Source organism: Eriocheir sinensis, chromosome 18, assembly GCF_024679095.1.
Source record: "Eriocheir sinensis breed Jianghai 21 chromosome 18, ASM2467909v1, whole genome shotgun sequence".
NCBI classification, from domain to species: Eukaryota; Metazoa; Arthropoda; class Malacostraca; order Decapoda; family Varunidae; genus Eriocheir; species Eriocheir sinensis.
In genome coordinates, this window is record NC_066526.1 from 21,127,142 (window position 1) to 21,152,141 (window position 25,000).

Here is a 25,000-nt window from a genome sequence, read left to right on the forward strand (position 1 = left end):
GAGAAATTCAAACAGGGAAATTTAGAGAAAAAGAAACAGAGAAAAAGAAAGAGAAAAAATCAAGAGAAATTCAAAGAGGGAGATCCAAACAAAATCAAACGGGGGAAAAAAAGTCAAGCAAAAAAAACACAGAAAGAATACAAAAATACTCATACAATAAATATAATACAAGCCCATTACTTAAAACACAAAACGTGATACAAAAAAAAAACAGCAAGCAAGAGCAAAACAACACTGACAAGATAGCAAAATGTGAGGCGCCTGTCCTTCCCGTGAACCAAAAAAAAAAATAATAATAAATAAATAAAGCATGAAAGATATAAAAAACAAACAGGAAATGCATCAGAAAACGAGTCTTTGGAGAAATAAAATAAAAAAAAGTTGAGATTGATGAGTGGGTGATTGACAGGGTGATTGACAGTGCGTGTAAGTGTGTGTGTGTGTGTGTGTGTGTGTGTGTGTGTGTGTGTGTGTGTGTGTGTGTGTGTGTGTGCTTGCTTGTTCTATGTCTATGTCTCTTTCCGTCTTTGTTTGTCTGTCTCCCTTTCTTTTAGTTTCCCTGTGTCTATCTGTATGTCTGTATGTTTGCCTGTCTTTGTCTCCCTGTCCACTGTCAGTTTACTTTTCTATTTGTCTGTCTGTCTGTTTTTCCGTCTTTCTGTGCGTCTCTCTTCCCTTTCCATCCACTCTCTCCCCTTCCTCTCTGTCTCTCCCCCTTCCCCCTCTCTCTCTTTCTTTTTCTTCCCCCTCTCACTTTCTCCCTCTTCCATCTTTTCTCTCTCCCCTTTCTCTACCACCCTTTTTCTACCACCCTCTCTTTCTCCCACTCTCTCTCTCTCCCACCCTTTCCTTCCCCCACTCCATCACCCCCCTCCTCCTCGCCCACCCCATTTCCTAGCAGGCAGATGAGGGGACGCACTGAGGCGGAACCAATCTCTCCTAAGTTCTCTCCGCGTCGTCGAGGAAGCAGCGGCCGAATGAGGGACGGAGGACGAGTGGCTCAGACTCAAAAAGGGAACCGTTCAATAATAATTTGGTCGCGGGTCCTTGCACCGCGCCCCGCTCAGGAAGGAAGGAGATCACGCTGAGGAGTGGGATTACCATTGCCCGTGGACAGGCAATTGGAGGAGAAGGAGGGAGGAAGAGATGGAGGGAGAGTTGGGGAGCGGGAGTGGATGGAGGAGTTGGAGAGATGGAGAGCGTGGGAGAGAGAGAAAATTAGAGACGGAAGAGAGAGGCAGACGGAGATAGACAGACAGACAAAAAGACAGATAAATAAAGAGAGGCTGACAGACAGACAGATAGACAAACAGTCAGACACAGAAAAACAGACACACAGACAGACAGGCAAAGAAACAGACAGATAAACAGATATACAAGCAAACAGAGGTAGACACAGAGACATAAACGGAAAGACAGACACAGACACAAAGCAGACAGACGGACAGACAAACACACATACATCCTCCCCACACACGCATTTTTTTTTCTTTTTTTGTATTCTTATTATTATTCGTCTCATATCAGACCCAAATCACTTTTATCCGACGCTGTTTCCTCATCTTTTACCAATATTTTTTCTCCTCTCACTGATATTACTGCACTTTTTCCCTCGTGTTTCATTCCATTTGTATTTCTTTTCGCTCTATCTCTCCCATCCCTTCCTGCTGTAATCCACCCTTGAGTGTTCTTTCTTTTCCTTCCATCTTTGTTCTCTCTCTCTTTGTCTTCTCATCTGTTCTCCATCGCGTTCTCCTTTCTTCTCCCTCCTCTTATCCTCTCCCGCCTCTCCTCCCCTTTATTCCCTCTCTCCTCTCTCACCCACTTCATCATCCTTTCCTTCCTGCTCATCCCCAAAGAGAGGATTTAAAGCAGTGTCGATCTGAGGCCATTACTACTCATTGTGTGTGTGTGTGTGTGTGTGTGTGTGTGTGTGTTTTAGTAGTAGTAGTAGTAGTAGTAGTAGTAGTAGTAGTAGCAGTAGTAGCAGTAGTAGTAGTAGTAGTAGTAGTAGTAGTAGTAGTAGTAGTAGTAGTAGTAGTAGTAGTAGTAGTAGTAGTAGTAGTAGTATGACTGGAAGTTGTAGTAGTAGTGGTAGCAACAACAACAACAACAACAACAACAACAACAACAACAACAACAACAACAACAACACTAATAACAACAGCAATAATAATAATAATAACAAAATTCAAAGCAGTAACTGTCAGCAACACGCAAACCATCACCATCACCATCAACATCAACATCACCATCAATAAATCATGAGAGAAAAAAATTGCTGGGCTCATCAAAATTACATCACCTGCGGCCAAATAAAAGCGCAATCAATGACTCGGAGCAAAACATAAATAATAATCATGCTAAATACCCAGACACCAAACATTCCACAGACACGAAGCTAATACCCCGACACCAACCTAATCCCGGACATCAAACTAATTCCCGGACACCAAACTAATACCCTCACACCAAACTGAGTACCCGGACACCAAACTGAGTACCCAGACACCAAACTGAGTACCCGGACACCAAACTGAGTACCCGGACACCAAACTGAGTACCCGGACACCAAACTGAGTACCCAGACACCAAACTGAGTATTCGAACACCAAACTGAGTACCCGGACACCAAACTGAGTACCCGGACACCAAACTGAGTACCCGGACACCAAACTGAGTACCCGGACACCAAACTGAGTACCCAGACACCAAACTGAGTACCCAGACACCAAACTGAGTACCCGGACACCAAACTGAGTACCCGGACACCAAACTGAGTACCCAGACGCCAAACTGAGTACCCAGACACCAAACTGAGTATTCGAACACCAAACTGAGTACCCGGACACCAAACTGAGTATTCGAACACCAAACTGAGTACCCGGACACCAAACTGAGTACCCGGACACCAAACTGAGTACCCAGACACCAAACTGAGTACCCAGACACCAAACTGAGTACCCGGACACCAAACTGAGTACCCGGACACCAAACTGAGTACCTAGACACCAAACTGAGTACCCGGACACCAAACTGAGTACCCAGACACCAAACTGAGTATTCGAACACCAAACTGAGTACCCGGACACCAAACTGAGTACCCGGACACCAAACTGAGTACCCGGACACCAAACTGAGTACCCAGATACCAAACTGAGTACCCGGACACCAAACTGAGTACCCGGACACCAAACTGAGTACCCGGACACCAAACTGAGTACCCAGACACCAAACTGAGTACCCGGACACCAAACTGAGTACCCAGACACCAAACTGAGTACCCAGACACCAAACTGAGTACCCGGACACCAAACTGAGTACCCAGACACCAAACTGAGTACCCGGACACCAAACTGAGTACCCGGACACCAAACTGAGTACCCGGACACCAAACTGAGTACCCGGACACCAAACTGACTACCCAGACACCAACCTGAGTACCAGGACACCAAACTGAGTACCCGGACACCAAACTGAGTACCCGGACACCAAACTGAGTACCCGGACACCAAACTGAGTACCCGGACACCAAACTGAGTACCCGGACACCAAACTGAGTACCCGGACACCAAACTGAGTACCCGGACACCAAACTGAGTACCCGGACACCAAACTGAGTACCCGGACACCAAACTGAGTACCCGGACACCAAACTGAGTACCCAGATACCAAACTGAGTACCCGGACACCAAACATACTACTGTCACGGAGTCCCCCAGGTAACAAGCAGTGAAGGAAGCAGCTCAAGGGCAAAAAAAAAGGCCGTGTTAGTTATTTATCTTTCTTCTTCTTCTTCATTTCCTTTTTCTTTTTCTTTTTCTTTTTCTTTCTCTTTCTTTTTCTTCTTCTTCTTCTTCTTCTTCTTCTTCTTCTAGGTGTTGCCTATAGCGCCGGTGGGTTTTTTTGAGGGGTGTCTTGGATGGCCCCAGCCCGTTAGTGGCGCAGGCGAATTTTATTTATAGTGGCTGCCGTGATTATGACTATTTTCTGCACGTCCTTAGGTCTGCTGGGAGTCGCACCTTTACCTGGGCGCTCTAGTATTTTTATCTATTTTTCAAGTCATAGGAATGAAAGCTTGTTTGTCTCGTTGCTATTTCAAGAAAGGTAAGGACAGACAGGTGAAGCTTCTCTTTTTTTCTGGTAATTTTTTTCTTTATTACTATTATTATTATTATTATTATTATTATTATTATTATTATTATTATTATTATGATGGTTACCACTTCCATATTCCATACTTTTCCATACTTTTCAATATTTCATTTCGACGGAGCAGGATTTCCTTTTTTGTTTTATCTTTAGTTCCACGAATAAAACCTTCTGATGTTTCTCTAGTATTTAATTTTTAGTTTCAGGGATAAAACTGACTGATATTTCTTACCCTTTTTCCTCACTGATAAAAAACAAACAGCAACGAAGGTCTTTTTTTTGTTTTAGTTCCAAAGATAAAACTGATCGATGTTTTTCTTTGTTTTTCTGTGTAATTTTATTTCCAAGGATAGAACTGACTGATATTTCTTTTTCTTTCCCTCAGTGGTCAAAATTAAGCCTGAATCAAGGTTTTATTTTTTATTTTAGTTCCAAAGACAACATTGATTGATGTTTTCTTTTAATTTATTTTAGTTCCAAGGATATGTGACATTTTTCCTCTTTCCCTTACTGATAAAAAATAAATGGCCACCGAATTCTTTTTTATTTTAGTTCTAAAGAAAAAAACTAACTGATATTTCTCTCTTTCCCTCACTCACACAAAAATAAGCTGCAACCAAGGCCACACAGAAAAAAGATATATATTCCTCACTACAGATTTTTTGCCCTTTATAAACCTTCAGCAAAACTCACAACATTACTCTACCTTCACATTACCATTAAACGTTCTCCCCCACAGGTGTGCCTCCATGGCAGGTGTAATCCCCCTTTCATACAAACCCCTGGGCAGGCACAGGAGGGGGAGGGAAGAGGGGGAGAGCAAAATAGGGGAAGGGGAAGAAGGGGAGAGCTCAAGCCTTCATCTATGCAATTCACAATTTTTTACATTATTATTACTATTGGAGTCTTTTTTTTCGCAGGTGGCTATTTGCATGAGATAGCAAAACCAGGTGAAATTTCCCCTTTGCCATAAATAAGAGCCAGCAGGAATATAGTGGACAGTGGCGGGCGTACACACCAGCTGGCCAGATCATCACTAATCCTCCATACAAAGGGTTGGATCCCGTTCCCCCCTGCCAGCTCCAGAGTTTTAAGCTCCTGAATGCCCTTCATAAGTCTGCGATGATTATTCCATTGTTCGACGCAGGCTAATAGCGCTCGCTGTGTGTTGGAGGCTCCCTCGACTCTCTCTCCCTCTCTACCTCTCTCTCTCTCCCTTCCCTCTCTCTGTGAGTCTGCTGCCATGCCATCTACAGTGTGCATGCATATGTGTGTGTGTGTGTGTGTGTGTGTGTGTGTGTGTGTAATTCACCACGCCCTGATCACGAGTTGGACTCGCTTTCAACAGCAGGTACCCTCCCGACGTGAGCAAGTGCTCATTATCGTCGATCTCTGCGTACTGACAAGACCTCACACACCACACACTCCATCCCCCTTGCTCAAGGGGTGACAGTAACCACTCCTAATCAACAGAAAGAATCCGGCCTGAGCGGGGCTCGAACCACCGCCTGTCTGGCCGTGAATCTTTGCTGCGCAGCGCTCTACCGATTGAGCAACCGGAGTGTGTGTGTGTGTGTGTGTGTGTGTGTGTGTGTGTGTGTGTGTGTGTGTGTGTGTGTGTGTGTGTGTGTGATTTCTAAAGCTGTTTTCATCGACAGTTTGAAGTGTGTGGATGTGTGGATGTGCTTCTGTGTGTGTGTGGGGGGGGGGGGGGGTTCCGTTTGTTTATCTGTTTGCCTGTCTGTTTATCTGTTTGTTTGTCTGCTTCTCTGTCTGTCCGTCTGTCTGTCTGTCTGCCTCTTTGTCTGCCTGTCTCTCTATCTGTCTGTCTGCCTGTCTGTCTGTCTGTGCGCGCGCGTGTCCTTCACCCGGCGCTCTGAGGTGCGGGCAACGTATTGGACGCCGGCCAGGAATATTTACCTGTGATTGGAATTTATTGTTCTGTCCTGGAAATTTGTCGGGGGCGGTTTTATTCCCCGGCAATATTTATTCGCCTGCGCGTGTTTCCCCACTTTAAAAAAAAAAAAAAGTTACTCCCGGCTGTCGATTTTTGTTTTCCCCGGGATTCCCTCATGAAATTTAGCTGCAGGGACGGGATTATTGTCTATGTTTACTGTTTGCCCGATGCGCTTTTGTTTGGTGGTACAGAAATAGACCTCTGAGCCTGTTTGCAGCATCAATGTTCTTAGATAAAGTATATGAGAAACAGGAACCATTAATAAAGACGGAATGTAAAGTAAGAGTTGCACAAAAGTCTCACTAAAGTAAAGAGAATCATAATACAAAATATAATATCATGAGAAAAAAATACATACGTACACATACACATACATACTGCATAAATATGCATAAAAAGACATCTACATACATCTATTGATCTTTATTTATCATTCTGTGTATAATGTCCACCTATGTACCCTCTTACCTAACTAACCATTTCCATTTTAATCTATCACATTGTCTACCTATTTTCTTCATTCATATTCATCAATTTGTGTATATGCGTCCATCTAACTTCTGACCTCAATAACCTAACTCTTCCCATATTAATATATCTCTTCATTTATTCGTTATATGCACTCATCAATTTGTGTATATATGTCCACCTACCTTACCTTCTTACCTACTTATTTCAATTTTAATCCGTCTATCAATATACACATCACCTTTTGTGCCTTGTACCCATTCACACACTTCTCCGTCCATCAAATCACCCAGACAAAACACCAGACATAGCTTCTGGCGCGCCCTCCAGCACCGGCGCGCGTCTCGGCCAAAAACATACTGGTCAATCACGATTCCAATCATTGTCTCATGAAGAATTCCACCACGCCGGCCGCTGTGATATTCCTAAGAGACGCTCACACACATACACACACACACACACACACACACACACACACACACACACACACACACGCGCGCGCGCGTGGCCTTATCTTTATGTGTGGGGGAGAGAGAGAGAGAGAGAGAGAGAGAGAGAGAGAGAGAGAGAGAGAGAGAGAGAGAGAGACAAAAAGGTTGAAACTGACTTTGTTTACCTCGTGTGTGTGTGTGTGTGTGTGTGTGTGTGTGTTATCGGAGGCTGGCGGGAGACGACCCAAAAGAGAGTTAAGTGAGAGTATTTGTCTCTCTCTCTCTCTCTCTCTCTCTCTCTCTCTCTCTCTCTCTCTCTCTCTCTCTCTCTTCCTTCCTTCATTTCTTTTCTTTGTCCTCTTTATTCATCCCCTCCTTTACTTCTTTTCTTTCTATTCTCTTTTTTTCTTTTCTATCTATCCTTCCTCCTTTCCACCTTTCCTTTCCCTTCTTTTATTTGTCTCCCTCTCCATTCCATTATTTACCCTTCAGCACCTCAACATTTTCCTTCTTTTCTACCTCCTCCTCCTCCTCCTCCTCCTCCTCCTCCTCCAAAACTTCCTCTTACCGCGTTTTTTCCCTCTCCCTCTCATGCGAATCGTCATTATAAACTTTCAGGGAACACGATGATAGTTTTACCTCATTTGTCTTCCCGGAAGGAACGGAAGGAAAAATAAACAGAACGATTAAAGGAGAGCGGGAGGAACGAGGGGGCCGAGGAGGAGGAGGAGGAGGAGGAGGAGGAGGAGGAGGAGGAGAAGGAGGGAGAGGAGGAGGAGGAGGAAGGCAAGAAAAATGTTAGAAGATGAGTATGGACGATCGAAAGGTACACGGAAAATGAAAAAAAACAGTGATTAGAAAAAAATGAAGAAGGAAAAGAAAGAAAAAAATACACAAAAAGAAAGAAAAGAAGGAAGGAAAAGAAAAAAAAAGATAGAAAGAAAAAAGGTAGGAAGGAAGGGAGAAAGAAAAGGAAAAAGAAAGAAAGGAAGAAAGAAAAGAGATAAAAAGAGAGAAAGAAAGGAAGGAAGGAAAAGAAAGAAAAAAAAGATAAAAAGAAAAAAAGAAAGGAAGGAAGGAACAGAAAGAAAAATAAAAGATAGAAAGAAAAAAGGACGGAAGGAAAAGAAAGAAAAAAGAGATAAAAAGAAAGAAAGGAAGGAAGGAAAAGAAAGAAAAAAAAAGAAAAAAAGAAAGGAAGGAAAGGAAAGAAAAAAAGAGATAAAAAGAAAAAAAGAAGGAAGGAAGAATGGGAGAGAGAAAAGAAATAAAGAAAGAAAGGAAGAAAGGAAAGATAGAAAAAAAGGAAGGAAGAAAGGAAGAAAGGAAGTAATGAAGGAAACATGGAAGTAAGGAAGGAAAATTAAATTAACCATGACATCAAATCCTTACTAATTAAACCTACTAATAAACACTCTAGGTAAGGTAAGGTAAGATGGAGTAAGGTAAGGTTAGGTTAAGTTAGGTTAGGTTAGGTTAGGTTAGATTAGGTTAGGTTAGGTAAGGTACGACAAGGCAAGTTAAGGTAAGGAGAAGAGAAGAGAAGAGAAGAGAAGAAGAAAAGAAGAGAAAAAAGAAGAGAAAACAGGAGAAGAGAAGAGAAGAGACGAGAAGAGAAGAGAAGAGAAGAGAAGAGAAAAAAGAAGAGACAACAAGAGAAGAGAAGAGAAAAAGAAAAGAAGAGAAAAAAGAAGAGAAAACAGGAGAAAAGAAGAGAAGAGAAGAGAAGAAGGAAAAAAAGAGAAAAGAAGAGAAAGCAGAGAATAGAAGAGAAGAGAAAAAAGAAAGAAGAGAAAAAAGAAGAGAAGAGAAGAGAAGAGAAGAGAAGAGGTAAGATGAAGCAAGGTAAAGCAGGGTAAGAGCTACGTTGGATTAAGAGCGATGCAACAAGAGACAGGTAGGATTAACTTGGCCAGACTTAAGCCCCGAGTTAGAGCCCCGAGCATATTATTTCCGCCGGACAGAATTTATTGGGGACTTAAAATTTAAAGTGCCCGCCGAGGAAGTTATGCAAGTCGAGGTCAAGTTAGTTTAAGTGGCTAAGAAATACACGCAAACTTTGAGGTTACTTCTTGGCAAGCTTGAAAGGAAGGGAGTTTTGAGAGAGAGAGAGAGAGAGAGAGAGAGAGAGAGAGAGAGAGAGAGAGAGAGAGAGAGAGAGAGAGAGAGAGAGAGAGAGAGAGAGAGAGAGAGAGAGAAAAAAAAAAAGTGCGTCCAGTTAGCCATCAATCAAAGTCTCGCCAACATTTTCCTGGACGTGAATATCAAAGTGAAATAGAAAGGAAAGAGCGACTACGCAAATCTGGGCGCTCTCAAACACACACACACACACACACACACACACACACACACACTACCGCCCCACCCTCACCCCCTTCCCAACCCCGAAAAAACAGCAAAAAAATACACAAAAAAAACAACAACACTAAAACTAATGAATATATACATGATTTTTCCGCCATTTGTGTAATTGAATAAGATCACGCTGACTCGCGCTGAAATTAGGGATGAATCAGGCTTTTGTTGTGTCTGGCTGGCGTGCGCGTGGGCTTCGAAGGGGGGGCGGGGGGGGAAGGGGGGGGCTGATTACCGGGAGACGCAAACAGGTGGTCAGCAGGTTGATTAGTCTCGGAGCAAACAGGGCTTCACTTGATTAAGCCTTCAGGTGACACGGGCGGCAGCGGGGCGAGGGAAGAGCCGCTCGCTTTATTTTATCACTGCTCTGCTAATGACTCTCGGCTTGTCTGGCTTTCTCTCTCTCTCTGGTTCTCTATGTCTGGTTCTCTGGTTTTCAGGTCCTGGTTTCTGTTTTTTTATGGTTGTCTGGTTTATCTGGCTTATGTTTTTTTCTGGTTTTCTGTTTTTTCTGGTGTCTGGTTTTCTGGGTTTCTGTTTTCTGTTTTTTTCTGTTTTTTCTGTTGTTTTTCTGGTCTACTGTTTTCTTTGGTTTTCTGTTTTTTCTGGTTTTCTGTTTCTTTCTGGTTTTCTGTTTTTTTTTTGTTTTTGTTTTTTTCTGTTTTTCTGTTTTTGTTTTTTTTCTTGTATTCTGTTTTCTGGTTTTCTGGTATTCTGTTTTTTTCTGGTTCTGTTTTTTTTTTGTTTTTCTTTCTGGTATTCTGTTTTTTCTGGTTTTCTGTTTTTGTTTGTTTGTTTTTACTGGTATTCTGTTTTTTTCTGGTATTCTGTTTTTTTCTGGTTCTGTTTTTTTTCTGGTTTCTGTTTTTTTCTGTGGCTCTTTGGTTCTGGTTTCCTTCTTTCTCTCTCTCCTTTGGTTCTATTCTATTTCCGGATCCTGTTTGCTGTCTGTCTGTCTGCGTGCTGTTGTTGGGCTTCCTCCCTTTCTTAATTTTTTGAGCTGTCTATACAGGTGCGTTGTTTGTTTGTTTTCCTTGTTTTACTTGTCTTGTTGTCCTGTTTACGTTGTTTTCTTGATTGTTTTTTTTCTTTTAGTAGTTGCTCTCAATGTGTACTTTTTCTTCCTTTATTCTGCAAATGTAAACAATTGGGGATTACTACAGGTTCGTTATTTGCCTCTATCTTGTTTTCCTCTCTTCGTTTTCTGCTAAAGTAAAGAAAATCCCAACCTCAAAGGATGTTTAGTGAATGAGAATGTTATGACAACCTGCACCTCTTTATTTTTCCTTTCCTCATGTTGTTTGTTTGCGGTCTTCATTCCCCTTCTCCTCTTCATCTTCCCCTCTTCTTCATGCTCTCACCCTCTTCTTCATCCTCCCTTCTCCTTCCCTTCCCTCGTGTTTTCCCACTTTTCCCCGCGACACTGACATATCCCGCCATTTCCCGCATTTTGTCCTGCCCTAACCCCGCTCGCTGCCAGCCATCAGTCCTCAGTTACATCTCCTCTTCCTCTTTTCATTTACTATTCCGTGTGCATTTCCCTTCCTTCGGCTCCCCTACACTCTCTCTTAAGCCCTATGCCTCCCTCCCTACCTCTCCCTCTCGCCCTCTCTGGCCCTCGCTCCATCGATCACCAGTTCCAACGCTCCCTACCTCTCTCCCTTCCTCCCTACCTCTCCCTGCCTCCCTGCCGCACTCCGATGGAAGGAACGCACACAACACGCCCCCGACGCACCAACAGCCCAGGGAATGGCGGCTGTTGGACCCATATCGACTTTTCTGAGCCATAAATCGAGGGGAATGCCTTTTGAATGCCCCTACATCAAACAAACACGGGCGGCCATTCCTCCGTGCGGACGGCCCTCGAGAGAAATAACGATTTTAAAGGGCGGACGGACGGACGGGAAGGGTGAGTGGAAAGGGGAGTGGAGAGGAAGAGTGAGAGAGTGATAGAGAATGTAAGGTGTGTGGAATGCTCGGTGGATGGAGAGGATGGATGGAAGGGTGATGGGAAAATGGAAAAAAATGGAACAGGAAAAACGGAATGATGGATGGAAGAATGATGTGAGTGGAAAGGAAAGTGGAAGAGTGATAGAGAATGTAAGACGTGTAGAATGCTGAATGGGTCAAATGGATGAACTGAAGAAGTGTGACGGGAAAATGGAGGAAATAGAAAAGGAAAAACCGGAATAGTGGATGAAAGAAAGAGTGGAAAGAGGGTGGAAGGAAGAGTGACAGAGAACGTAGTGTGTGGAATGCTATGTGAGTGGAGGGAGCGTTGGGTGGACAGGATGGATGAAAGAAGGGCGATGGAAAAGTGGATGGCCTGTACTAGTGGGTGGAAGGGAAGGGTGGATTAGAAAGGATGGAAGGAGAGGGTGGAACGGGTGGAAGGGAAGGGTGGAATGGAGCGTGGAGGAAGCGAGGGAGGCGTGGGATGTTTAGTGTAGTGGGCGCCTCATGGAAGAGTGAGGGGAGGGGAGGGGAATGGTGTGGAAAGGGAAGGGCCGTCGTTTGTAGCTCTCTTGTGTAAAGGATGTTGCTGCTGCTGCTGCCGGTGACCTCTTTTCTTTTGGGGGGTCACTGTGCTTTTGTTCTGTTTTTTCTGTATTTTTTTTTTTTGTGTGTGTGTTTTTGATTTTTTGTTTTTGTAGTTTTTTGTTCTGTTTTTTGTTTGTTTTTTGATTTGTTTTTTCTTGCTCTTCTTTTTAGGGGTCATTGTGCTCTTGTTTTTTTTCTTTTTTTCTGTTCTTTCTGTTTATCTGTTTTAGATTTTTTGTTTTTGTTGTTATTTGTTTTTTTTTTTTGTTTTTTCTGTTCTTTTCTTGTTCTTATTCTTCACTGTGCTCTTGTTGTTGTTGTTTTTTCCTGCTTTTATTATTCATTATCCTCCTTGTTTTCATTCTGCAATTTACTTTTTTTAGTATTATCATCCACATTATGTTCATTATTGTTGTTGCTCTAAGTTTTCGTTCTGCTTTTTCGCGATTTTATTATTATTATTATTTTTCATTATCTCCATTGTTCTCTTTCTTCAGCTTGCTTATTTACCATCATCATCGTCATTTTATCATTATTATTATGATTGTTATTGTTCTACGTATTTTTTCTTTCTCGAGTTGCTTTGCTTTTGCTTTTTTTTCACTTGCTTCTTGCGGTTTTTTCCTTTCCTTTTTTTTTTTTTTTTTTTTTGGGGGGGGGAGCACATATTTCACGGATTTTTCACCACCCACACATCTTCCCTTCCTCATTACACCCCCAAACACTCAGACACCCTCAAACACATTCCCTTTTACCCCTGTACACTCCACCCTCACTACACACACATACTCCCTTCATATTTCCTCTTTCCTTCTTCAACACTAACACCTTTCTGCACTTCCCCAGACACTTCACACACTCCATTTCTCAATGCGCTTACATTCACTAACACTTCCTATACATTTCCTCCTCCTCTTTCAACTCTAATACCTTCCTACACTTCCCCACACTTGACACCCACATCCACACACCCTCCCACGCCCCGCTACACCCACAGGAAACACCCAATCCTGAACGTGCTCGCAGGGGAAGGTCGGGGATGAAAGAGCGATGAGTTTATTTGCATCAAGAGGGATTACGGCGCAGTGTACATCAATGCGAGACCAGACAGCGGCGGCGGCGGAGGCGGAGACGGCGGCGGTACAGAGGCGGCGGCGGAGGGGGCGGAGACGGAGGGGGAGGTACAGAGGCGGCGGCGGCAGGGTGGCAGAGGTGGTGATGCAGGGGGTGTCAGGAAAGGGCTCAAAACAGGCAACACTAGAAGGATTGCATGCAGGGCTTAAGGAAAGGGTTCAAAAAAGGAGAATGGGTGAGACAGCTAAGGGAAGGGATGGTACAGCTCAAGGAAAAGATAAAAAAAAGGTGATAGCTAAGGGAAGGGGACAAAAGAGCTTAAGGAAAGGGTTCAAAAATGGTTTAAAAAGGGTGACACCGCTAAGGGTAAAGGTAAAAGGAAGATGGAATAAAAATAAACAGTGAGAAATGACAGAGAATTGAAGGACCAAGAAAGGGCGGACAGACAGGGACAGTAAATACACAGGGAGGAACAGAGAGACAGAAATAACGGTAAAGGTAAAAGAGGATAGACAGGAAGAATAGACAGAGAAGTGACAGGATTAAAGATCAAAGAAGGACGGACAGACAGGCATAGAAAATAGGCAGGGAGGGAAAAAGAGACAGATTTCTATGTATGGAGAATAAAGAAGGAAAATTTGATATTAGATGCAAGACTAATGTAAGTAAGTAAGATGACTGAAAAGAGTGAAGGAAACAAGGATTGAGAATGGCGAAGGTAGTGAGGGAGATTGAAGGTCGACAGAGGAAAAGGGAAAACAGGCAGGGAGAGGGAGGAAGAGAAAGGCAAGGTGTAGGAGGAGTAGAGCAGCACACGGAGGAGGAGGAGGGAGAAGAAGACAACACAAAGAGAGAGCGATGTAGAAATAGTGAGCGAAGAGGAAGAAAATGAGGATTGACAGGAGGTTTGAGGGAGGAGGGAGGGAGATAGGGGAGAGGGAGGAAGGGTGACAAAACAGAACCGACGGGGAGAAACGAGGTAACAGGGAGGGTAGCAGACAGGGCCGGCAAGATGTGAGGAGAGACAGGGAGGGCGGCAGGTAGAAAGAGACGAGGTGAGGGAGCAGGGAGGACAAAAGGGAGGGTGACAACACAGGACCGACAGGGAGAAACGAGGTAAGGGAGAAGGAAGAGTGACAGGAAGGGTAGCAGAAAGGGCCGACAAGGAAAGAGGGAATAAAAGATAAGAGATAAAAGATGGAAGCGGAAGGGAGGAAGAAGAGAAAAGGGAGAGAGGGGAGAGATGAAGGAAAGAGGAGGAAGGAAGAGACCAGGGAAACAGAGGAGAAGAGAAAGAGGGGAAAGAAGGAAGGAGGACAGAACGGAGGGGAAGGGGGACAAAATGGAGGGGAAAGGCGAGACAGACAGGAAGGGTAGTAGTCAAGGCCGGCAGGGAGAGACGAGGCAGGGTGCTGATGCTAACATGGGGCTCCGGCTAAACATAATAAAAGCGAGAGCACTGCGGGCAAAGAGGATTGAGCTGAGGGATCAGAGCCAACATTTATTGCACGGAGGAGTGTTTCTCGACCCAACTCCTTTCCCTCCCAAACCTCGAGAGTGAAAGCGCGGCGCCGAGAGATGCGGAAAGGGATCAGCAAAATATAAATACGCAGTCACAAACACCCAAACGCGAAGGCCAAACACAACACGGGGATGGAAAAAGGAGCAGTGAGTTGAAATGAAAGCAAAGCGAGAGAGGGAGAAAAAATATCGAGTAAGAACCAACACGGGGTAGTTTTTTTTTTGTGTGTGTGTTTTTCTCCGCGAAGCAAAACTAACACAAGGCAGGAATGAACTCTCGCGTGAACCTTAAAACGGAGACTAAAGGAAAACCACAAGCGGAGCACAGACCCATAATACCACCGCTAAGGCTTAAGACACTAATTACCACAAAATATAGACGAAAAAAAAAAGAGAGAATGTATAAGAGTGAGTGAAGCAGCGAGGCGTGTGTTGTTGTCTGGGCGACGTACACACACACACACACACACACACACACACACACACACACACGGACCTTTCCCCTTCCCCCCACAACACAACCTCCTCCCCCTCTCCCCACACATACAATCTCCCTCCCTCCACCCCCTCTCCTCCCCTCCTCCTCCCCTCCCCTCACACACACACCTTCCAAACACCTGCCCAAACACCTGCCTCTTCGCCTCTTCACTATGATGAAATGGAGCTTTTTTTTCTTATTCTTTCTCACCTGAAGAATGTTGTTGGGTATATTGATTGCTTAAGGAAGTTTTACGGTGGATTGGTTGACAGAGCGGCCCTCCAATTTGTCCCCCTTCCTTCTTTCCCCTCTTCCTCCTCTCCTTTTCTTCCTCTCCTTCTCTGTTTCTTCCCTCTTTACCGTTTCCCTGGTCTCTTCCTTCCTCCTCTTTCCTTCACCTCTCCCCTCTTTCCCTTTTCTCTTCTTCCTCCCTTCCGCTTCCATCTTTTATCTCTCATCTTTTACTCCCTCTCCTTGCTTCCTCCGTTCCCCTTCTATTCTCCATTTTTTCCTCTCACCCTCCCTGCTTCATTCATTCCCTCCCTATCTTCATTTCTTTCTTTTTTTCGTTTTTTTCCTGCTCTCTTCCTTCCTTTCCTATCCTTAACTTTCCCCTCCTCCCCTTTTCTTGCTCTATTCATTCACTCCTATCCTCCATCTCTCCCTTTTTCTCTGTTCTCCTGCTCCTTCCTTATTTCTATTTTGATTTCTCCCTTCTTCTCCCTTTACTTGAGCCCTTCCACTTCCTTCTGTTCTCAATTTATCCACTCTCCTTTTCCTCTTCTGCAATAACTCTAATTCTTTCCCCCACTACCTACTCCTTTCCCTTCCTCTTCTATCCTCCATCTCCCCCTTCCCCCTTCCCCCGGTGCCCTTGAGTGGATAGCACCGAACTGAAGGTCATCCTCAAACGCCTAGTCTGAGGTGGAGTGGAAACACCTCGATCCGGAGTATGAGCAAGGCGCCGAACGTTCCTTTACGGGCGCCGACAGTTAACTATTCCTTTGGCTCAGTTCAGATGCTGTTCCACCCTTCCTTTACCTGGCACGCCTTTTATTTACCTGCGTCCACCTTTCCACGCCAATAGTCTTTAAGGAAACCGATTATTAAATATTCCTTTGGCATAGTTCAGATGCTATTCCACCCTTCCATATACCTGGCACACCTTTCCCTTGCCTTCCATCTTTCCCTTATCTCCCGCCCACCCTTCCACGCCAATATCCACGGAGCCCAGCGCAGAGGTTTCTTACTCCACCGCCTTTGTAAACATTGGATTGCTGCTCTTTGTACTTTTCCAGCGGATCAATAAAGCCGCTTCTTGCACTTTTGTTCCTTCAGGTAAAACTCACGGCGCGCTGATTTTTACTTTAGGTCTGGAATATAGTTTTGGGTTTTTTACTTTTTCCTTCCCACGCAATTCCAATATTCTCTGCAGCTTCCCGTTAGGTGAGAGGAAAAATATCAGTCTGGTGGGAAAAATGCGACTGTTGTTCTCTTCTCTCTCTTCTCTGCACATTCCTTAACTAACGTGAAGGTAACTGTGTATTTCTTCACTTGGCCAATATGAAAAATTTACCTGTGCCCTCCTCTTTCCAGTGCCCTAAGTACAGGTAACGACTCAATACTAATACAAGAGGTGGAACATAAATACACTGTTGCTCTCTAAACTGACGTGAAGGTAACTTTCGTGTATTTCTTCACTTGATCAGAAGGAAAAGTTTACCTGCTCCCTCCTCTATCTCAAGGTGGAAATACAAGTAACGACTTTATAGCATAACAAGTAGAAGACTGATACAGGTTAAGACCAAAATAGAATAGTAGAATACAGGAATACAAAAATACATTACTACAAAAATATCTGGCCTTTCCTCTTTCCCATGGTTGAAATACAAGTAGCGATTCTATAGTATATATGATACGGGTTAAGATAAAAATAGAAAAATACCAGAATACGAAAAATACGTTAATACAAAAAATACCAAGCCTTTCCTCTTTCCCCATGGTCGAAATGCAGGTAACGATTCTAGTATTACACCAGGTGAAGCACTAATTAGTATATACATGTTTCCCTTCACTATCCATTGAGCCAAGCCTAAGAATAACACAAGAATACCTTTTCCCTCTTCTCTTCCACTGTCAAATTACAGGTAACAACAACCTTACACTACAACGGGTAAAACACTAATCAATATCCACGTGTTCGCTACACTATCCATTAAGCCAAGCACATGATCCATCGCCTCCACTCCTTTCCTTCCTTTCTTCCTCGCCGTGAAAAGAGAATTACCTTCCCCCGAATTGTTGTTTTAATTTTCGGCGTATCCAGAGGAGCGGATGATAAATTTACCCTCCTTTCTTTTTCTTCCGAGCCGGCGAGGTGACGCCCGCCCTGCCGCGCTGTTTGACTGGGGCCTCACCTGTTTATTTTCCATTAAGGGTGATAATGAACCAACAGGTGGGCGACTCACTCTCGGCCCCAAGCATCGACCTGCCCTTGTTCGAGCTGGAGTGAGAGGGAGAGGGAGGGAGCGGCGAGGAGTGAGGAGGAGTGAGGAAGAAAGAGAGAGGGAGAGGCAGGCAGTGACGAAAAGGCAAGGAAAGTATCGAGAAAAGTGGTGTAGTGAGTCTGGAGTGACGAAGTGAGGGAAAGAGAGGGAGGGAGCGGATGGCAGTGAAGAGGAGGAAGAAAAGTAAGAGGCGAGGAGAGAAAAGTATCGAAAAGAGGTGAATTGAAGTGGAACGGGGATAAACGTAGATGAGGAGTGAACGAGAGAGAGAGAGAGAGAGAGAGAGAGAGAGAGAGAGAGATGGAGACCAGATGGCAGTGACGAGGAAGAGAACAAGGAAGAGACGAAGAGGGGAAGAGTGAAGGAGTGCCAGAAAGGTGGACCAAAGGAAAACAAAGAGAAATTAAATGAAAAATAGCCAAGGAAGAGTGGAATGACAAGAGGGAGAAAATTAAAACAAAGAGAAATGAAATGGAAAATAACTGAGTGGATAGCGAGGAGCGAAGGAAGAGTGAAATGACAAAGAGGAGAAAAGGAAAACAAAGAAGAATGAGGTGGAATAAGAGAATGGATAGCGAGGAGTGAAGGAAAAGTGGAATGACAAAGAGGAGAAAAGGAAAACAAAGAAGAATGAGGTGGAATAAGAGAGTGGATAGCGAGGAGTGAGGGTCAGAATGGAATGACAAAGAGGAGAAAAGGAAAACAAAGAAGAATGAGGTGGAATAAGAGAGTGGATAGCGAGGAGTGAAGGTCAAAGTGGAATGTGCAGAGAGCGCACGAGAGAAAAAAAAAATGCAGAACCCTTTCAAAATTAATGACTTCTCTCTTCATTAATTGCAAGAGGAAAAAAAAAATGCTGCTGCTCTTTTGTTCTCTTCTTCTATCCTGGTGAAGCGGCGCCCTTCGAATTAACTTCCCATTCCCATTCCCATTCCATCTTCCCATTCCCATTCCCATTCTATCTTCCCGTTCACATTCACAGTCCATCTTCACATTCACATTGACATTCTCATTCCATCTTCACATTCCCATTCACATTCACATTCCATCTTCACATTCACATTCACATTCCATCTTCACATTCACATTCCATCTTCCCATTCTCATTCCATCCTCCCATTAATAATCCCATTCCATCTTCATATTCCCATTCCCATTCCCATTCCATTCCATCTTCCAATTCCCATTCCAACTTCATATTCCCATTCCCAATCCATTCCATCTTCCCATTCCCATTCCATCTTCCTATTCCCAGAAAGAGACAAAAAATGAAGGTTCGCATGGCTTTTCTGTTCTCCCTGATTGACGGAAATAGTATAGAACCAACACACACAGAACTAACTCCTCTAACTCTAACATAAGAATAAAGAAAAAAAATTAAGAAGAACGAGACAAAAAAAAATACAATAACAAAATTGCCTTTCACCTGGTGTTTATTAATTAAGAAAGACAGGTGTAAAATAAACGCAAATCTAACTCCTAACATCTAACCCTAACAGATAACTGGAATGAAGAAAAACACAAGAAAAAATGAAGAAAAACTAGACACGAAACCTACAAAACCCTTTACCTGTATTCCACTGATTAATTAATACAAGTGTAAAACAAGCACCAAAGAACACCGTGAATACCGACCTAAAAGATAACAGGAATAAAGAAAAACTACGGAAAAACTAGACACAAAACCTTCTAACCAATCACCTTTCACCTTCAGTACATTAATCAACAAGCACAGGTGTGAGGTGAGCGCCAAAGAACACCGTGACACCTGATATATATTCTGCCAGTTTTCTAGGCTTTGTGGGACTTATGCGCCGCGAAGGTTATCTGTAATCAAAGGTGAGGCGCCTGACGCTACCTGGTATTTGGTGCTTCCGTGATCAAAGCCATGAAAACTAATATATTTATGAAGGTGAGGTGGGAGAGGGAGGGAGAGAGGGAGGGAGAGAGGGAGAGAAAGAGAGCATCACAAAATGACAAATAGACATGCAGACAGACACATTGACAGACACACAGACAGAAAAACGAAGAGAGAGAGAGAGAGAGAGAGAGAGAGAGAGAGAGAGAGAGAGAGAGAGAGAGAGAGAGAGAGAGAGAGAGAGAGAGAGAGAGAGAGAGAGAGAGAGAGAAAATACCGCAGAAAGATATATACGTAAATATACAGACCGATAAACAGATAAAGAGATACAAAGACAGACGGACACAAGCTGGAATAATTAACTGTGCTGAGAGAAAGAGAACTATCACAAAAAGACAGACATGCATACAGACAAACAGACAGACAGACAGACAAACAGACAGATAGACGGACACAAGCTGGAATAATTAACTGTGCTGAGAGAAAGAAAGAGAAATATCACAAAAAGACAGACATGCATACAGACAAACAGACAGACAGACAGACAGATAGACGGACACAAGCTGAAATAAATCCGTCTGAAAGGTCTTTAGCGCAGATCTCTTAAGTGGGTATTCCTTCCTCATTAAGCTAAGCCACTTTCTCTTCACCCCCCGTACCCCCCCCCCCCCCCCCCCCGTTGAAAAAAAAATTGTATTTCGACTACGTGCATCTTAAGACTCAACCAGGATAGTCCAACACACAAACGGCGTCACATCCTTCGTCTTTGTTATTTGATCTTCTTCTCTATTCTTCTTCTTCATCTTCATCTTCTTCTTCTTCTTCTTCTTCAACTTCATCATTTTCTTCTTTTTCTTCTTCTTCATCTTCTTGATTCATCTTCATCTTCATCTTCATCTTCTTCTTCATCTTCTTCTTCTTTTTCTTCCCCTTCTTCTTCTTTTTCTTCTTCATTATCATTTTCTACAGGGAGGGTACAGGTGGGGGTCAGAGGTGGGGGTCACAGGTGGGGTTCAAGTGGGTTCAGGTGGCCGTTGGGCGTCACGTACCGCACATTATGTTACCTGGAGGACTTAAAAAAAACATCGTCCACCTGAATCGCCGAGTGAGTAATAGGGAGGCTTGTTTTCGGGCGACCTTTCCTCCTTTCCTCCATCTATCTCTTAATTCATCTGTCTACCTAACCTTTTGTCTATCTGTCTATCTGTCTATCTATCTGAATATGTTTTCGTTTCCTCCTTTCATTTTCTGCGACTGATAGGAGCATCATCTTCGTTCATCATATTCATTTTTCTTCTTCTTTTTCTTCGTCTTCGTTTTCCTCTTTTTCTTTTTCTCTGTCTTCGTCTTCGTCTTTTTCTTTGATCTTCTTTCTTCGTTCTTCGTCTTCGCCTTCGTTCTTCATCTTCGTTTTCATCTCCATCTTGTTCTTCTTCATCTTCATCTCCATCTTTATCATCTTCCTCCTCTTCCTTCTCCGTTCTTCGTTATTCGTTCTTCTTATTATTATCCTCAAAGACTCAAAGGTCACGAAGAAGGAGACGGCGGAGGCGGTAGAAGCGGCAGCGGCGAAGGAGGAAGAGGAGGCAACAGCAGCAGATACCCTTGTGCGTGTGTGTGAGCGTCCCGCCAACTGAGGTCAAGGGCTCGAGCCAAGACCTTCCCAGCCCGCCTAATTCAGTTACCTCGGCCGCCGAAACTCTGGGATCAACCTCCGCCCGCCGCTACTGAGAGAATTGGCCTCGAAATTCCATTCTAACTTTTTAATGTCGTTTCCTCGTCGGTGGGGCGTGGCTGCCTCCTGTTTACTGTTAACTCTTTGGCTCGTGATGTGGTTATGCTGGCGACGACGGTGAAGGAGTGACAATAGTAGAAGTAGTAGCAGTAGTAAGAGGAGGAGGAGTAGTAGTAGTAGTAGTGTTGCTCAAGGTCCCACGAACAATATATTTCCTTTAAAGTCTTCCTCCTTCCATTTTAAAATAGTCTTCCTAACATTTTAAATACACACGTCCTCTTATCTTATCTCCTCTTTTAAACACAAGCTTCATTTCCTCTTTCTCGACATCTAAGCCTTTCTCCCTCCTGCCCTCCTCCTCCCCCCTTATCTCAACGTCCTTCCGCCCAAAATGTTGCTGTAGTAGTAGTAGTAGTAGTAGTAGTAGTAGTAGTAGTAGTAGTAGTAGTAGTAGTAGTAGAAGTGGTAGTAGTAGTTGTTGTTGTTGTTCCTGTTGTTGTGACAGGCCTACCAACAAAACACAAAGGTCTCTACAAGGAGGAAGGAGAGGAGGAGGAGAGACGGAGGAGATGGAGGAAAGGCGGGAGAGAACACAAAGGAACACAAAGGAACACAAAGGAAGAACAAACAACAGCAGACCTGCTGGTCCTTACGAGGCTGTTTGTGACAAGCTACACTAACTATCTAATCAAAGGTGGAAGACAGCAAAGGCGAAGGCTCCTCCCCCCCATCCCTCCAGCCAAAGCTGGCAGGAAAGGAACCATGCAGAAAGAGGAAAGAACTACCATTACTGCTACCACTAAGGCGATAAAAGGACAAGGACACCAGTATTCGAAAGAACTTAACGTTATTACGACAATGAGTAATATCTTAGTTGCTGGATTCAAAACACTTGTCTAATCTATTCTTGAAGGCCGTAACTGTTGTCTATCAACGACATCACAAGGTAGAGAGTTCCAAATATTATTCTTCTTGTTCTATTTGATCGATCAATCATCGCCTCGCATTCTTCGTTTTGATAGGCTGAATAAATTTACTTTAAGCCTTTGTTCATATGACAATCAACCTAGGAATCATCTTTGTTACTCTTCGTTGGACCCGTTCCAACTTTTCTATGTCTTTTCTGTAGTAGGGAGACCAAAACTGTACACAGTAAGACGGGTCGAACCAACGAATTATATTTATTATTAAAGACTCGTCCGATGAAGCCAACCAATTTATTTGCAGTTTACCTCTGAACAATGCTGACCGAATCGCTTGATATAGTGATTCCAAGATCCTTTCTACTGCAGAAAGTTGTTGGCCATTCATTACGTACCGAACGCGATTTGTTATTTTTCCGATGACATTTCTCAACGTTAAATTTCATTTGCCATTGATTGGCCCAACGTGCAAGTCGATCTATATCTGATTGTAAAGCTTCGTCGAGTATCGCAGTTACTTTACTAGCAATTTTGTGTCATCAGCAATTTGATACTTTGCAAGTGAGCCCATCATCGATATCATTAACATAAATTAAAGCATACTGATCCTTGAGGTACGCCGCTTTTGAGCCAGTTAGATGTAACACCGTTTAGAACTACTTCCGCTCAGAGCCAGTCCTGTGAATGTTACCCGAGATACCGTGCCCAGTAGTTTGCTGAGTAATCGTTGGTGGGGACCTTATCAAATGCCTTTTGAAAATCCAGATATATGATATCTACTGATCTGCTTTCACTCAAAATATAGTGAAAAAATCAAGTTAGTCAAACACGAACGTTACTACGGAAGCCATGTTGCGAATTATTTATTATATTATTTTCTTCGAAGAATTTCACCATATTGTCGCGATCTCCATTAACTTACAAACAATAGATGTCAGGCTAATTGGTCGATAGTTTCAGGATGAGACTTGTCCCTTTTGAAAAATTGTGACATTTGCAAGTTTCAATCCGACGGAACTTTTCCAGCTGTTAAAGATTTATTGAATATGATGGAGTAAATGTCACTTTCTACGATGAGCACGCCACTTAACATCTTTTCGGTCCTTCTAACCTCCGGCGGTTGAGGTGATAAACAATCTTCAAATACGGATGCGAAAAAGTTATTTAGGATTAGCCATTTCATTTTCATTATTTTTTACTTATTTTATTAATTGTTTGTTTTATTAATTTCTTGGTTTCGCGGCGAATTCTGTCCAACTCTAGTTTGTCAAAACGAAGGACGGAGAGAGATGAAAAAAAGGTTAAAAGAAGGAAGGAAGAGGAAAACTTACTGAAACTCACAAGAAAAAGAGAAAGAGGGAAGAACGGTAAAGGAAATGTTCTTATCTGATTCAACATTATCTTTATTATTATTATTATTATTATTATTATTATTATTATTATTATTATTATTATTATTATTATTATGGCAAGTGAGAAGCTTCAAGACTTAACTTCCGGGTCCATTTAACTGTGAGATCATTTTGCTCCTCCTCCTCCTCCTCCTCCTCTCTGATATCCGTTTTCTTCTCTCCTTTTCCTCTCTCTTTATTCAGATATATATATATATATATATATATATATATATATATATATATATATAGAGAGAGAGAGAGAGAGAGAGAGAGATAATGATGCAAGTGACAAAGAAGATGGTAATGTAATGATAATGATTCTAAAGATGATGATGATGATGATGATGATGATGGAGATGATGGCAGCGTCTCAGCTCGTCTCCATCCTCCCTCTCTTCGGGGCTCAGATAATCCTCTTCACAGCATCCTTCCAATCCATTTATCACGCCTTCCCGAGTCTCTTTATTCCTTATTGTCTGATGCTGGCGCCTTCACACACCTCCTGCTCCTCCCTTAATACCAGCTAAAGCCTCTCTCTATGTCTCCCTCCCTCTCTTTCTCTCCCTCCCCTACACTTCTTCCCTCCCTTGATTCCCTCATCTCTCCCTTTTTTCTCTCCATTTCCTCATTTTTTTACTATCTCTTCCCCTCTCTCTTTCTCTCCCTCCCCTTCGTTTCTTCCCTCCCTTGATTCCCTCATCTCTCCCTTTTTTTCTCTCCATTTCCTCATTTTTTTACTATCTCTCCCCCTCTCTCTTTCTCTCCCTCCCTTTCGTTTCTTCCCTCCCTTAATTCCCTCATCTCTCCCTTTTTTTCTCTCCATTTCCTCATTTTTTTACTATCTCTCCCCCTCTCTCTTTCTCTCCCTCCCTTTCGTTTCTTCCCTCCCTTAATTCCCTCATCTCTCCCTTTTTTTCCCTCTCCATTTCCTCATTTTTTAGCCTCTCTCTCTCTCCCCCTCTCTCTTTCTCTCCCTCCCCCTCGTTTCTTCCCTCCTTTAATTCCCTCATCTCTCCCTCTTCTCTTTTTTTTCTCTTCTGCAATGTTTCTTTTTCTTTTTTTTCTCTCTCAAGCAACTCATTTTTTTAGCCTCGTTCTATCTCTCCCTCCCTCTCTCTTTCTCTCCCTCCCCTTCACTTCTTCTCTCCCTTAATTCCCACATCTCTCCCTCTTCTGCTTTTTTTTATTCTCTCTTCAGCTTCTCAATTTTTTTTATGTAAGTGATTTGATAGTTTTGAAATGTAGGGAGAGTAGATAGACCTCCCTTCTCTCCCTCATCTTCCTTTCAATCTATCTTCCTCAGCTCCTTGCCCCCTCTCTCTCCCTTACTCCAGTCTCATTTCCACATTTCTAAGTCTCCCTTGATATCTTTCTTCTACCTAATTCCTTCTCTCCCTTTTCCTTCCGTTTGTCATTATTTCAACCAACCTTATTCTTCACCTTCGTTTTTGGGTCCTAATCTGTCTTCCTTCTCTCTCTCTCTCTCTCTCTCTCTCTCTCTCTCTCTCTCTCTCTCTCTCTCTCTCTCTCTCTCTCTCTCTCTCTCTCTCTCTCTCTCTCTCTCTCTCTCTCTCTCTCTCTCTCTCTCTTCTCACCTTCCTTCTAC